Source organism: Euwallacea fornicatus, chromosome 16 (assembly GCF_040115645.1).
Source record: "Euwallacea fornicatus isolate EFF26 chromosome 16, ASM4011564v1, whole genome shotgun sequence".
NCBI lineage: Eukaryota > Metazoa > Arthropoda > Insecta > Coleoptera > Curculionidae > Euwallacea > Euwallacea fornicatus.
In genome coordinates, this window is record NC_089556.1 from 1,418,888 (window position 1) to 1,430,771 (window position 11,884).

The 11,884-nt window shown below is 35.3% G+C and overlaps 1 long non-coding RNA gene across 1 annotated transcript; it reads right to left on the bottom strand.

Moving 5' to 3' along the window:
• Positions 1-2,026: 2,026 nt before the first annotated feature.
• Positions 2,027-7,075, bottom strand: LOC136344294 (uncharacterized). The gene is made up of 3 exons (XR_010732940.1): positions 6,936-7,075; positions 6,771-6,880; positions 2,027-2,335 (listed from the first exon to the last, which is right to left on the bottom strand). It is a non-coding gene; the product is annotated as an uncharacterized lncRNA (long non-coding RNA).
• Positions 7,076-11,884: the final 4,809 nt, after the last annotated feature.

The window sequence follows — 11,884 nt, forward strand, 5'->3', positions numbered from 1 at the left end:
TTTATATGTTTTGACGTTGCAGAATGTGTTCTTAAAGACACCCCTTCGAATCACCTCACTGATGATATTTATATAGTAATTGTGTTGGTTTCGTCGTCAGTTCTTGCCTTGTAACTTTTGAATTCAACCACAGACAACTTAAATTAATGGTCTTAAAACGAATTGACACTTATGGCCTCTGAATAGGTGAGTATCATTTAGAGGCTCTACTAAGAGACAAGCACAATTTTTGTTCTCTGTAGACGTAGAAGATACGGGCAAAAGTTTCTTGACAATGGCGATTGCAACTTTATTGAAGTAATAATTCAACCGGTAAAAATCTAGAAAAAATCTTTAACGCAGCGCCACCTTCCGGAACGCGCTAGAAACTCGTTTAATAATTAATCCATAACATATTCAGAGGAATTTATATTTCCTTGCCAAAATTCTGAATTCAATAGGGCCCCATTTGTATTCCCTATCAGTAAACTCGGACTTTAACTGCGTGAACTGTGTTTTTCTTTATAATCTATATCGATACTTTCCTAGGAAAACGTATTATGTCGTGCCGCATAGGGTCTCCTGTTAGGGCTATATCCTTATATAAATCACGCAATCTATATTACAAATAAACATATATTTGTTGGGTGTTATTGAAAACGCAATCATAAGCATCATGCAATAATTAGTGCTAGAAAGGTTGTTGTTGCCATGCACTTCTGTGGAATCTGCCTTATCGATAAATGATAAATCATTTAATGCTGATATACATGAAGTGAACGATTAATTTGATCGCGATACATAAACAAAGGAGGATAAAAAAATTCCACAATGGAAAACATTTATTACAGAGCATTTGAAGAGGGGATGGTCGCCAGATTGGCGATCGTTTTTCCCATTTATTAAACCCTTATCCGTCTCGTTTAACATTCCACTTATTAAATCTGAAATTTTTCCATTTATTATTAAACTGGAATAATGTACTCTTATCATCAACGGTAACACCAGTGGAACTTCACGTAATACTTTGATCATTATGATTACTGACTGGAATTGAAAACAACTGATTTACACATGAATTGAAATATAAATAATAAAACGAGGAAATTGTGAATGTAAGAATGCATTTACCTGGATAAAATGATTCACTAAATTACACGTTTTTGCGCTCCAAACCAAAACATCTCAAAAAAATTATGGAGTTTTTATAGAGCTTTGTCGATACAACTTACCCGATGTGGCAAATTCAGGCGATAAACATTGAAGGATCCTCAAACATACGCGACATTATATCTAAATAATGAACTTGTTTTTTTTTTTGATAAACTGTCGTCTAGGAGGAAAATCGTCATTTCATTGCAGGCTTAAAGGATAATAAGGAGTCTTGTAAAATCGTGGAGAACATATTTCCCCCTTTTGGCAGTTGGAAGGGTTGCTCAAACCATTATTACTTGAATTCGAATTCAGAGCGAAGTGTCTCGTTCATAGATTGTTAGGCGAAAAATCTTTCTATTTCAGTAGATTAACTGCGAAAGTCCTACTCATGGTCAAATTTTAGCATTGGGACTAATTAGTAGTTTTCACAATATCCCTGGAATAAAAAAAATTATGCTCGCACAATTAGGGAGAACGTACGTTGTATCGAGGGACAACAATGCGCCTTTGAAGTCGTTCCAGGGCATTGTCAATTGCCTGGAATTTATCATTTGACAGACTTCAAGTATAAAAGCCGCGTTGCCATGTTTAATTATTTTTTGAAGATTTGCTGAAGTATTTTTCTTATCATCAAGCGCACCTTTGTGCTTCCGCAAAAGAGCGCCAAATAGGGACTTTAGCGGAAATATTACTCATTCGCTTGCGGGCGCAAAGGTAGAAGTACATTCAAAGGCCTTTCATTGGGTGGTTTAAGGAAAAGCCATGAATCATTATGCAGGAAACGTATTATGAAAAGTCGAGGTAATGAGAACATATTTCGTACAAAGTAACAATAAGTTTTTCTTCTAACTCGATGTTTATTTGAGTGAGTGAGAAAAATCGCGCGTGCAGTTTGTGTACAAAGCTCTTGAAAAATATGCTCCTCTTTGCGATCATTTTGAAAATGCGCTGGTAATACGCTAAACAGCTGTTATTTGATTTTTAAATAATTTTTAGCAACATAATTAAGTTTTCAATGAGGCTCCAAGTCCTTCTGAATCCACATAAAAGTATTCTCTCTAATACTGTTAAAAAGGCGTATCATATCTTGGTCTTGTGTTTCCGACACTCATTGCCCTTGAGCTATCACGTGATTTTAACGAAAAGATTTCGAATTATACGTGTTTCTCTCAGGGTTTAAGTCCGGAATTGACGCGATTTCCTGCAACAAAAAGAGTTTTATTTATTTTTGTATTGAATATTTTCAAAGCCTTTTCTTATGACATTTTCCCGTGTTCCGTTCGAATTAATTGCCTCGTAACTTTTAACAACCAATTTGTTTAGCTCCTCGGTCTTGAACCGTTAATTATTTTTTTTCATTTAGTTATTCTTAGGGGTAATGAACTTTTTTCGCGGAGGTCGAACAGGAGTTCAAGGGTGGAGAGGTTACTGCATAAATTCCATATAAGAAATACATCGAGATAAATCCTTGGGATAAAGTTGCGGGAACTCCGTCAACCTATTTTTGTCTGATGAAATAAAGGTAACACAAAATAAACACATTTCGGGCTTCTCGACTGAGACCAGTAATACCGCTGGGCTCATTGGACCCTCAAAAATGAAATTTTTATTAATTGATGGAAAAATTAAATGACTCCTCTACAACAAAGCTTTAATCCGTATGTGATTCGAGTCTGTTTTTGAATAAACGAACGTTTATATTTTTTAATTTGTAAATGAGATTTAAAGCTTTGTGGTTATAAATAATCAATGACATTAATAACCAAATGCAACAAAAAAAATGTTTGTCATTTTCACCCCCATGCATACAATACAGCCCTCTTTGTGCATGTAATAGATTTATGATTGATTTAATCATTCATTCGATTTGAAAGTTTCAATTTTTTTAAAACAAACTTTAAGCTTCGTAATTCAAAAAATTAACGGTGTAACTTCCCGTAAACACAATAACAAAAATCTAAGCGACCGAGTGGTATAAGTCCAGGTTTGACTTGTTTTTACTGGTTCTAATTCCTACTTAAACCCGCTTTGCTTTTGAAATACCGGATGCAGAACTGAAAGGTTCTTAAGAAAACGGAACCTTTTTAAATGGACAAAATCAGTGACGTAACTTGCATTCTATACAAATAAGAAAATTTTGATTAGCTTGAATCCCCATGGGATACGACCACCCTCTTCTTTGATGTAACGAACGCACATATTTAAGAATGTGTTAAGCAGACTTGGAAGTTAATGTGTAGATGTAACAAAATCAATGGCGTAACTTGCCTATGAGAGCAAAATCAAGTTTTTAAATAATCAGCGAGGACCAAATTCTAATTCTAATTTATTTTAGTAGTACTAGTAATAGTAGTAGTAGTAGTAGTGGTAGTAGTAGTGGTAGTAGTAGTAGTAGTAGTAGTAATAATAGTAGTAGTAGTAGTGGCAGCAGTTTTATAAACACGAGAATCTCTTAGAGAAAGTAATAACGTCATAAATGAAGCAAAAACAACTTTTTAAATAAATGACTCTGAAATTTAAATTTCGTTCAATTTTTATTATTTATTTTAATCTCTTTTAACTGGCTTCGACTTTGTCACGACTCAATTTTTGAAATAAATGCTTTATAGATTTAACAACCACTTAAAGAATGTTGTAGCTTCGTAGATGTAAATAGCCAGTGGCGTAGCCTGGCTGTAAAACCAGCTACGAATTTTCAAAAGAGTCAAGTGCTAAAGTCAAATTTGTTGTTTTTACGGATTTCAACCCCCACGTTTCACGGCCCTGTTGTTGCAACAACGGATTCGTGGATATAAGGATCTCTCAAGGATAGCGGGAACTTCTTACATGTAAGAAACAGTGATGAAACATATACGGCCTAAAAGCAAATTTTAATCAGTTTTAATTTGTTTAAATCTCCACGTAATGCGACGCGTTTTTTAAGTTAACAGGTTCAGCTATACATTACGGAGTCTCCGAAGCCAAGTAAGAGCGTCATAGACGTGAAGACGTCCTGTTTTTTTTTTACAAAATTCCAAGGGGAAAAATCAGTCTGTTTTACTGTCGTCAATGGCCATGTAATGCGACCTTGTCTCTCCAAATGGACATGTAAATTTAAGATTTTTTAAGCAAATTCAAAGTTTCGCGGTACTACAGAATCAGTTGCGGCACAAAAGTTAAAGACCAATTTTTACGGCCCGTCTGCGAATGAATGTAAGAATTTGTAAAATACATTTTATGATTTTAAACTGTAATTAAAGTAGTAAAACTGGGCACATGTTATATCCGTGACATGCAGGTCTAATAATGGTCAACACGTGGTTTCTCTGCTCTATTTAATAATAATCTGTTGCGTGTGCACGTAATACGACATCAAATCAGCTAAACGAATGTGTAATATTGAGTCTATTATATATATATTATAAAAGATCCTAGTAGGAATGTTCAGCTTACCGATTCGACATGGAAATTTCATTAGCATGAAAACAGAAAATTTAAAAATCAAATGGCATCATTAGGAGCAACTGACCGACATCTTCCAGTTTTATGTGGAATTATATCGACGGATTCATATCACATCTAGCCCATTCCTACACTTTTGTATGTGCTTAATTTGGCCGTTAAAGGGCCCATTGAATGAAACCGCGAAGGGAAAAATTGCTTTGGCATTATTCGTACACGTTCGCCACGTTTTAGTTGGCACACTCGTGTCTGAGCCTCACGTTAAACTCGTCTATTGAATATTGAACAAACGTTTTTTGGTATTGACACATGTCTTCGTATAAAGGAAAAATTAAGTCTCACATGCACGGCAAGTCCCTTGCACATTCCTTCATCTTTAAAATGGACAAACCTAACCGATTGTGATTATACGGGGCTTTCACTGTGATCCGATTTTTGGGGCTCACACGCCGAAATAACGGCAAATCAATCGGCCTCTATTTAACCCCTCAATGTGCCCTATCGTGATGTTCGGTGCTTCCCATTTTCGGGGAGTAATTCGTGTTTACGTAGGAACACAGTTGAGGGATGTTACCGATTTCGGGAGGGTCCCTCCTGTGGCCCGTGTACTTTAATCCAACAACTACATTTTACGTGGGGCAGGGTTGATTTTCAGATTTGGACGTTCGAGGGTACTATTGGCTTACGTGATACATACATAAGTCGACCCGACTTAAATACGGGATCATTAGAGAGGATGTGGGAAGTTAACTTCGTATATTTAAATTTGGTCAACCAGCGATGAACAATGTTATGAATTTTCTATCCAGTTGCCTTTAAACTTTTCAAAACTCGATTTGCAGCTAAGTTCGCGTTCTGACAATTTCCAGTGATTACCAAGATTTGGCTCTATTTATATCTATAATTCCCTCGTGGGTGCCCTTATTTAAATTTGTTTTTCGTCCGTAGAAAAATTGGTCGCAAATCAAAAGATAGAGCAATTTCCACAACACGTGGCAATGCCACTGTTCGCCCAGGAAAGATTGTTGACTGGCGGCTGCGATTCAGGAATCACAGTGAAAGGGGCCCCAATTAACGCTTGTATAAGTCGAGATATTTTCTCCTGGTGCAGAATGCAGGATACTCCCAGATACAAGAACTTATGATGGTCATATATCATCTGACGTAGAGTATTATCTGCGGATGATGCATGGTGGACTGACACACTATCGCAATTAGAAAAACTAAGTTTAATTGATGACCCTTAAGCCATTGTCAGAAGATAATTTTTCCGTAAGCAGACCCGTTGTATAGGACATTCTTTAACGATGTGCGGACATTTTAAGATGGGATTCTATATGAAAAGGTAACAATAGTTTGTCATATAAATTATGTTCTAAAAATGGAGTGTGACGAAAATAGGGCTGCAGTTTTAGAAAAAAAATGGAACTTAATGAGTATTTCCGACGTCCCTTAAGATATTTCAATGATATTTGGTATGTAAATAGAGTTTAAAAGGGGCATTAACTGCAATAAAAATATGCAGTTCAATGCAAACTTATTCAAACCTATTTCAATACGACAAATGAAACAACAGAATATTAAAAATTTTCGACGCTTGTTGTAAAAATCGTTTTTTCTTCTTAATTCTAATTCACATCTCATTACGAAGTCAACCCATAATGTGTTAATTTTTATTAACGAACTGTCATTATTTGTTCATGTAGAATCCCCCCTTAAAATATCCGCATATCGTTACAGAACACCCTGTATAATCGATGTGTATTGTACCCTCATGTTGCATCTGTGTAGATCGCCTCTTTCGGTAATATACCCGGCAAGATGTTAGTACCAATCATCCTCAAGAAGAAGGTTGCCCTGTGCAGTAAAACTTTCATCCTTTTTCTTTGTAAGAACTAGTGCTCGAATGTATCCCCGTATGGTTAAATCGGAGTAGCTGCAACGGCCCAATAGAAGGCCAATCTTGCTATTCATCTAAGTGTTAAAAATATCGATGGCAAATTAGCCGACGTTTGCCTCTTAGCAGTAGTAGTACGCCTATGCGTAGGTGAATTATTTAACAGTGAAATAAATTACTTCGTAAGCTACTCCTGAGTGTCCTGTTCGAAGATGCAATATAAATGTAACTAACCCCTCTCTACCCCCCAAAATTAGTAACATTTCCTAATAAACCTATTTTTATGTCACATCTATACCTTTCCGTCCCTTCACTTTAAAACGAGCCCCGCACTCCCCTGTTTTTGTTGCATTTGAACGCAAAATGTTCGGACTGCAGAGAAGTCCGACAGCACTCAGCAAGGACGCTCTAAAAGTAATTGACACACCACAGTCATTTCAGATGAAGCAATGTTCCATTTTACCATCCATTTAGGTCGTTGTCTGATTCCTACAAATCATTTACAAGATTATGCTTGACTAGACTCTTGGGCCCCAACGTAGGTCCTTCAAATGCATGATGCTTTTGGAGTGCTGGAACAAAGCGATTTGACAAAACGTGGACGTTTAACGCACCTTTAAAGTAGGGTGTCGGTCGACCTATTTTGCCTTTTGAGATTGACGTGGATGCATTCCCAGGGAGGAAAAGGGAGTGAAGCGACAGGGCCATCACGTATAACGTTCGTAATATTCTTGAGAGTCTCGGAGATTTCTGAACAATTCCACATATTTCGAGAAAGGGAATTGAAATAGACACTCTGTATGCTCCGTGGATCTACGTAGGGCCAGATAAGCAACTCAAGATACCTCGCCGAAGCAAAAACAGAGAAATGAACGTAACTCGCAAGGTCGCATCCATGACCTACAGAGTGATATCGATTTTCCGTTTCTTAAAAATACATGTATCCTTACAAATCAGCAAATAAAAACAAATACATATATAATATCGCCTCACAAGACCGCTAAACGGACCTCGGCGAGGTTTGCTGATGAAATTTCAAAAGGTTCAGAAGCGATAACTCATGCTAATATTCTAGCGATTGATGGAAAGATTTATTCGTGTTACCTTAACGTTTGAGGGTCTCCAGGGTCTCCGAATGATTCTGCGGGATTTCAAAGCAATACCGAGAAAACTTGTCTCCCGATTTAACCTAAATAAACAGGATAATCCCTAAAAGCAAAGTCATATAAATAATTAACTTGGGTAAATGAAAATTTCGATAAATCCCAGAAGATACCGCAGATGTGGAATAGTCGACTTTAGGCAGAAACGTCAATGTGCCGATTTCTATGTGCAAGTATTGAATGTTTTCTTTGGCCTCTGGACGATTTTCGATTTGAAAGTCCCGCTAAAGGGACATTCTAAAAATACGTTTTTTTTTCGCAAAAACAACAGTAGTCATCTGACAACGCAATATATTCTTCAAATTTCACGTATAATTCCACAAAAAAATATATATTGCTACTACAATTTGTAAGTTGTCACTAAACCGAGACGTCCAACCTATTACTCCAAATATCGAGAATATTTATGAGGCAATAACCGAAATGAGAAATTTAAATAATTTTTAATTTTCTGAATTGAGTATTTATGTGTTTTAATAGGTCGTCTGCTGAAAAGTGAGAAAGAAATGTGTTTTTCCGATTTCGATCGTTCCCAGAAATTCAATTTTCGGCAAAATTACGAGGTAATTAACACCAAGACAATTCGTTGGATAATCTGTTTCATATGGACCGTAAATTGATCAGATTTATGACTATCCGGCTTGTTCTTTTTTGGGGTTTAATCCCCTCCACAGTGTAAAATTCCTGCAACTCTAAAAAAAAAACGAAATTGTAGGTGAACTAGGTCAAAGAGATGTTTATCAAACCGGTGAAGTAATACTCAGTTACAGAGGCAAATAATAATGTTTTTGCGACGTTAACTGCTTTAACTGCAAATGAAAGCTTCCTCAATAATTCCAATTTTAATCTGCCAGGAACACACACTTCCAGAATAAATAACGAAAAGATTGTTGAGAAGATTTCGGGCACGATTGGAAAAGAAAATACAATCTTTTGGGAATGTGTTGATTTACATTAATTTATCTAAGGTCAAATTCCGCCTTATGATTTTATGCAACTTTGTATATCCATTCAACGAATCTGGTTAGAGTCATTCCTCTTGGTGCGTGGAAACGCTGCAACATGATGATACCAGTTTCATAATTTATTTCAACTTTGACTAGAGCCTGGGCTCTATTGTAATGTTTTGCAGTCAGTCTTGAATGCAACTCCCCCCTCCCCCCTCACTCCCAAAAAAAAAATGGTATAAGTCGCTTGGCTACCACTACTGGATTTTCGGGCTTAATTTGGAAAGACTGATGACCTGGCGCCAAGTTTGTCAAACTAAATTCAGATCATCAGACAGCTCTGGCATGATCATGCAAAATTGACGACAAAACATCATGTTACAGGCTTAAAACAGACCAAAACAAGCGCTTCTGCTGGATATAAATAGAATCCCGAACCGGTGGTTGAATCACATTTTAATAGCTCACAATTCTCAAATTTACTCTATAAGAAATCAGGAAAGAAGTACCAAGAGAACCTTTCATTTTTCACACATTATATGTTAATTTAATATATAACGATTATATATATATGTATATATATATATATATATATAATCGTCATTTTTGCTATTATTTTGACAACGTGTAAGTCTCACTTTTATGGCGGTTGCTTATGTGGAAACGTAACACTTATACGCCACTCTAATGTAAACAAAATACACTTATATAGCATTTATGCATAATTTCATACTTCATTTATAATTTATATTTTATTTTCATTTTACTTTTATTATTTTCCTTGTACTCTATCATTCGTATCGAATTCTGAAGTTTTCTTAAACTCCATAACAAACAATTGAGCTAAGTTTTCAATAAAAACATACTGCTCCTCTGGCATTGCAGTTAATGCGCCAATTGGTCATAGTTTCACCAGTTTTAAACGGCTGTAAGAGGTTTTGGCGAAATCGCTAATATTAGCAGGATCATGCAGAAGGACCTTGCAGCAACTGTATCAGATTCCACCCCCGGTGCCGTTTTCGACAAGTAATATATCCAGCACACTTACCTAAGTTCTCAAGAAATTACCGATATATTCTTTCCACTTGGAGAACTTAAAGTATAAAGCTACCTCTTTTGCCATGTTTCCAAGCTTCTGGCGCATATACCTCGAACATATTTTATGAAGAGCAGGTTTTCTCGAGTCTTGCCAGAACATGACCTGATGATATGATAATGATTGAATGGGCTTTTTTATGAGTTTTCCCATGAGATATCGTGACCTGAATTAATGAACCATCATCCTGATGAATGCTTTTATCTGCGACATATCCAATACACAATCACAAAACAATATAATTGTTGTATATACAGGGTGTAACATATAATCATGGGCATATTTCAGGGGACGATATTGCTCTGTAAAATAATTTTAAAAAAAATTAATGGTTAATAACGTACTATTTTCGATATATAAGGTGGCAAAGTTTAACACTTTTTAAAGGGCATTTTTAACAGTTTTTATAATTTTGCGTCAGTTAATTTGAAGAAATTCGTGACATAGTCAATTCTCTTAAAAGCATCATTCGCCTGAAGATTTGGGAATTTTGGACTTTGAGGCAAAGAACTAAGTTCTGGACCTTTGTAGAATCAGAACGCTTTCAACAGGTTTTATAAATTTGTTTTCATTTAAATTTATTTTTATTTTGAGTTAAAAAGTTCAACAAAATTATGCTAAAAGCAAAATTACGCTAAAAGGGTTTTTTAATATGGAAATCCTCGCATTCCTTTCACAATCCACCACGAAGGTCAGTTCAAGGTGAATGCAGATTACCAGAAAACATATGGAGGCTTTGAATGTTATGTCATCTCAACATTCCAAACATTCCACTGCGAAGTGTTTAAAACCTTTAAAGGGGATGGTCTATTTAATAAAGAGATAGCTCTGAAAAAATGGATAAATGTATAACCCTGGGTAAGACAGAGGGAGAAAACGTCCAGATAAGGATGGTGTATGTGTGAAATGGATCCGGTGATTGGTTGTTAGGATACAACCGTCAGAGTCAAACAATTTTAAATGTATACTTGTCCTTGTCCCGGATTTTCAGGCTATACGACATAGAGAGAGAGACGAAATGATAGTACGGGAACTTTCTCCCAGAAGTCCTTGCGTTCGTATCTTCATAACCTCAAAATTTTTGTTTTGATTGCAGCTAAAAGATTGTCACTATTATGTTTATTTACAATTACATTTAATTCGTGAATTTACTTTTTATTATATACCAATGAATATTGGAATCAATGTTATTTTATATTATAACAAGCAAAGCAATTTAACCTTTAAAAACGAACCAAATTACTTTGATGGAGTGAATGATTGCCTCATTGTAGGCTGTGGATGAAGTTGCAAACCCCAAAAAGTAGCAGTAACTGGATCTGTTATTGCATGTTCGATTAGTGTTGTGAAGGAGGTGTGAAAAATGCTATTATTAAGCATAAAAAATCCTCTTTTAATGAGAGAACATGAAATGTGAAAAAGAACGGGTAGGGACCTTCTTGAAAAATGACTTACATCGAGGTTTGTAGGATGTTTTTCTGGCCTTAAGCCAATGTTTTCGACTTATGCAAGAAGACGCTTCCACTCATTAGCATATACTTGTAAAGAAGTTTTTGAATAGTAATTTTTCACATCCATGAACTCCTTAGGGTAATTAATATTTGTGGATAACATGAAGTTGAGAATTAAACACATTAAATTTCTTTTTTGGAATGTTTGACATCATTGACATATAAGTTCAAACTAACACTAGCATCAGGGGCATTATGGGATGATATTCAAGAAGATGTAAATGAAATCAGAAATAATAATCAAATCTTGCTCAAGATATGGCAAAATTTTAGTTTAAAGCTTGGAAAATGTGTTGATGAAAAGAGTTAACACTTCAAAAATTTACTGTGTGTTATTTGTTAATGTGAAACTTTGCCATCCTGTATATTGAAAATATTGCATTTTTTACCATGGATTTATTAGCACTTTTTCATTATTTTGCAGAGTAGTATTGCTCTTCTGGAATATCTCCATGATAATGTGTTACATTCTGTACAATACAAAAATAATGAAAATGTAGTTCACTGGCATTCTTTACAGTTATTTTTTCCTCAAAGACATCATTTTCAGAGGTTTTTTTTTATTACGGTTAAGTACATATTTACATATTTATGGATTTCTTGAATTATCATTATAATATATTTTATACAGTATATTTCATTCAATAAGTTTTATTACATTTTTTCTTAATTTAATACAATTCATATATGAAGTC